Source organism: Pararge aegeria, chromosome 19, assembly GCF_905163445.1.
Source record: "Pararge aegeria chromosome 19, ilParAegt1.1, whole genome shotgun sequence".
Taxonomy (NCBI): Eukaryota; Metazoa; Arthropoda; class Insecta; order Lepidoptera; family Nymphalidae; genus Pararge; species Pararge aegeria.
The window spans coordinates 17,270,001-17,275,000 of NC_053198.1; the positions used below are offsets into that span (position 1 = coordinate 17,270,001).

Genomic DNA, 5,000 nt, shown 5'->3' on the forward strand with positions numbered 1-5,000 from the left:
ATAAGTTATATCACAGCTAAATCGCACTGAATATAATGTTTTAACACTTGCTTTACTGCAAAATCCTTGTTAAAACGATTCAATACCGCGATTTTTATGAGCGTACGGCCCATAACCTATAATAAAACAACCTAATGCATTGATTGACGAGTGACACTGACACATACATTTTATTTTTAAAACAAAAAAACATGTCGTGCACTAGTAACATATTGTGTAGATATAAGACCTTTTTTAACACAGTTAAAAAAAAAACAATTTTATTCAAGTGCACTTTTGGATTTTCCAAATTTTTTAATTTTTTTTTTAACGGTTGTGAACCTAAGTGCCCGGCCTGCGGCCGGGCACCCGTCTTATTCATATACCTAACCTAACCTAACCTAACACCTAAACTAAAACACCTAGTTTGGATTCCTTTAGACTTTAGATTCAAGATTTGATGTTAATATATGCATTAATAAAAAATAATAATAAACTCATTGCTATTTTAATACTAGTTATGCTACAGATGCACTGATGAAAGCCAGTTAGTTAGCTATATCAGTGTGTAGTCGTAGTGTTAGTCGTAGTTGCCGGTGGGCTTAGGTCTAAAGGAATCCAAACCAGTTTTAAAAGGTTTGGATAGGTTATGTTAGGTTAGTGTAGGTTAGGTTAGGTTAGGTTAGAACATTAATAGGACGGGTGCCCGGCCGCAGGCCGGGCACTTAGGTTCAGTTCCGTTTTTCTAATAATAAGTAAATAAGGTGAGTGAGTTAATAATTTATGTAACAAAAGTGAATAAGTAAACTCTATATACGTATATAAATATGTAGTATTAAAAGTGATTAAGTAAATTATGTACGTAGTTATTTACTTACATTATTGTATAAAACGATTGAAGCGCGTAAGTATATTAATATATATACATATACATATATACATATATACATAAATGCATAAAAATTAACGTTAAAAAAACTTTTTTTTTTTTTTATATATAAAAATATGATGATATTTGATTGCCACTCAATATTTTAAACTCGTTTTCAATTATATACCCATAATTTATGATGTTAAGAGGAAGTTTCATTATATTATATCATTATTACTTAGTGTAGGTAGCCTAGCTATATCGATAAATATTGAATATTTTTATTGTTCCTTGTTTTAAAATCAAATATATGTAGACGCCGCGCGTTTCGATCCACGAACCGGACAGGGGGCAGTTCAGTCTCCCTAGTCGAAACCGTATATAGTAAGTACCACTGGCGAGGTGTTTAATACACGAACTGACTGACTATACACTGAAAAATATTTCGTTATATTCCTTTTTGTTAATTTGTTTTACGGTGGAAAATGGATTTTTTTTTTAATATTATCACAACAGAATTGAAGGATTACTTTTAATTTGAGTAAATATAGATTTTTAGAAAATTAAAAATAAAAAAAACCATAGTAGCAGCGCGGTACGGTAAGATTCGATACACGAACTGGAAGTCTCCCTTCTAAGATTATTACGACACTTGCGTGTGCGCGCTAATGCACCGTCCGTCTAAACCAAGCCCACGCCCACGCCCACGCCCACGCCTGCGCCTTTTTTTTATGACTATTATTACTAAGGGGAAGTTTAATAATGTCATCATTATAAAATTACTAATAACATTCACTCTAGGTAAACATAGGCAGGGCGGTGCGGTGCGGTGCGGCGCGTTTCGATTCACGAACATGACGGGAGAGATGAGACTCTGGCGGTCGGGTGTGAATTAATACACGAACTGTTTGTCACCGCCGTCCGTATTATATACAATGCACGAACGCACACGCACCTGCCAGCCTTAATAGTGAGAGTGAGCGTGGGCGTGGGCGTGGGCATGGGCGTTGGATTGGTAGAGGGGGTGGGCGTGGGCGCGCAAATGTACCGCCCCTCTGAACCACGCGGCAATCGCCCGCAAGCATCGCGCCCACGCCCACGCCCACGCCCAAGCCCACGCCCGTTCTCGTGCAAGAGGTGTTCCTGGCGGTCCCTTTTTTCCTTTAATTGGATATTAAAAAAAAAAAAACCATTTAAATATGTTTAATTTAATTTGTTCACTAACACATTAGGCCCGTCGCGCCGCGCCACTACTATATGGGGTGGAGGTGCGAAGGTGACGGCGACGGCGACGACGAAATACCAGAGTCTAAAAGGAGTAGTATGATTGCGGCGCCACGCAAAGTGGCGTTGTTCAGACTTCTCTCTCGCGTATCTCTGCGTTAGTATTGTTGTCACGTTTCGCATTTCTCTAAAAAAAGAGGTTGTTCTCTTTTTTATTATAATATTATATTATGTTTATTTTATTTATTTATTTATTTTTATGGTATTATTTTTTAATATCATATTAATATTGTACCCCGATGAACGGCGTCGACCGACGGAATCGCGTCTGGGCAATTGTTATGGCATTAATGTGTGAGATTTTCAAGAGTGTATATTATTATCGATTGTGATATGATGTGCTCTCTCTCGGGTCGAATGTGTTAACTGTCAGAAATTCCCTCTGCGTTATTTCGTTATTACATTTCAATGTAAAATCAAACGGTCGTTAAAAGTTTATCCAGCAGCAGTTTAATATAAAAACTGTACATTCAGATGTGATATTTTTAATACAGCTCTCATAATACGGGACCGGCGTGGCGCGCTCACAATCGCAGACTGTTGCGTTCGTTTGTGCGGCTTCGCCCCCTGTGTTTTATGCGCGTGGTGTTAAAAATAATATAAAAATGGTGTTATAAAAGAAGTCTCTCAAGTACCGGGCGACGATCAAAGTGTCGTACTCGAATATGTTATAAAATCATAGCTCGCAAGAGCGTCAATGTGTGTTAAGTCTCGTTCAAAGAACCTTCAATGCTTGGGACCATGTCGCACGGCCTCCTAACGGAGGCGGTGCAACGTGAAATGTGTCCTCGTCCTGCGTGGGCGTCTGGGTTTAATAGTTCCGCTCGTCGAATGCTGACGGCGGGGCGAAACTCTCCCGTCTCGCAGCACATCATAGAATAAATTTTGTCGGGCACCGCGTCGCCGCTCTTAATAGAATGGCGCGCGACGTGCTTCGACCTTCCGTCGTGAGATGGGGCTGCAGCGCCGTGAACCGGCGCGGCGGCTCGCTCGCTACGGAAGGGGCTCGCTAACTGCGCGCCTACGTTTCCCCTTACAGCTTAACAGCTACGGGCGTTACGTGGCGTGAAGTATGTGGATAGCTCCCTGGTTGATCCTGCCAGTAGTTATATGCTTGTCTCAAAGATTAAGCCATGCATGTCTCAGTGCAAGCCGTATTAAGGCGATACCGCGAATGGCTCAATATATCAGTTTTGGTTCCTTAGATCTTACTCAGTTACTTGGATAACTGTGGTAATTCTAGAGCTAATACATGCAATCAGAACTCTGACCAGTGATGGGACGAGCGCTTTTATTAGATCAAAACCAATCGACGGAGGGCCTCGCGTCCGAAGTCGTTAATTTTGATGAATCTGGATAACTTTTGCCGATCGCATGGTCCAGTACCGGCGACGCATCTTTCAAATGTCTGCCTTATCAACTTTCGATGGTAGTTTCTGCGACTACCATGGTTGTCACGGGTAACGGGGAATCAGGGTTCGATTCCGGAGAGGGAGCCTGAGAAACGGCTACCACATCCAAGGAAGGCAGCAGGCGCGCAAATTACCCACTCCCGGCACGGGGAGGTAGTGACGAAAAATAACGATACGGGACTCTTACGAGGCCTCGTAATCGGAATGAGTACACTTTAAATATTTTAACGAGGAACAATTGGAGGGCAAGTCTGGTGCCAGCAGCCGCGGTAATTCCAGCTCCAATAGCGTATACTAAAATTGTTGCGGTTAAAAAGCTCGTAGTTGCATTTGTGCGCCGCGCTGTCGGTGCACCGCATCCGCGGTGATACTGACACGTCTGCGGAGCATATCGTCGGTGAGCCGGCGGTAAAACGCCGGTTCAATATCAAAATCCTATCGCGGTGCTCTTCGTTGAGTGTCGAGATGGGCCGACAATTTTACTTTGAACAAATTAGAGTGCTCAAAGCGGGCTCAAAATGCCGCTTGAATATTTCGTGCATGGAATAATAGAATATGATCTCGGTTCTATTTTGTTGGTTTTCAGAACTCCGAGGTAATGATTAATAGGGATAACTGGGGGCATTCGTATTGCGACGTTAGAGGTGAAATTCTTGGATCGTCGCAAGACGAACATCAGCGAAAGCATTTGCCAAAGGTGTTTTCATCAATCAAGAACGAAAGTTAGAGGTTCGAAGGCGATTAGATACCGCCCTAGTTCTAACCGTAAATATGTCATCTAGCGATCCGCCGTCGTTACTACAATGGCTCGGCGGGCAGCTTCCGGGAAACCAAAGATTTTGGACTCCGGGGGGAGTATGGTTGCAAAGCTGAAACTTAAAGGAATTGACGGAAGGGCACCACCAGGAGTGGAGCCTGCGGCTTAATTTGACTCAACACGGGAAATCTCGCCAGGCCCGGACACCGGAAGGATTGACAGATTAACAGCTCTTTCTTGATTCGGTGGGTGGTGGTGCATGGCCGTTCTTAGTTGGTGGAGCGATTTGTCTGGTTAATTCCGGTAACGAACGAGACTCTAGCCTGCTAAATAGGCGTCGTCATTTAGGTGTGCGCGGCTTCGGTCGCGCAACTCACTGGCGGCGTATTAAAATTCTTCTTAGAGGGACCGGCGTCTTCGAGGCGCACGAGATTGAGCAATAACAGGTCTGTGATGCCCTTAGATGTCCTGGGCCGCACGCGCGCTACACTGAAGGAATCAGCATGTTCTCCCTGGCCTAGAGGCCCGGGCAACCCGTTGAAACTCCTTCGTGCTGGGGATTGGGGTTTGCAATTATCCCCCATAAACGAGGAATTCCTAGTAAGCGCGAGTCATAAGCTCGCGTTGATTACGTCCCTGCCCTTTGTACACACCGCCCGTCGCTACTACCGATTGAATGATTTAGTGAGGTCTTCGG

The 5,000-nt window shown here is 43.4% G+C and overlaps 1 non-coding gene across 1 annotated transcript in view; it reads left to right on the forward strand.

The window, feature by feature from the left end:
- The first annotated feature begins 3,217 nt into the window (after positions 1 to 3,217).
- Positions 3,218 to 5,000, forward strand: part of LOC120632398 — a 1,903-nt gene continuing 120 nt past the window's right edge. Inside the window, exon 1 of the ribosomal RNA XR_005659093.1 lies at positions 3,218 to 5,000. This exon is cut by the window's right edge and continues 120 nt beyond it. This is a non-coding gene — a ribosomal RNA (small subunit ribosomal RNA).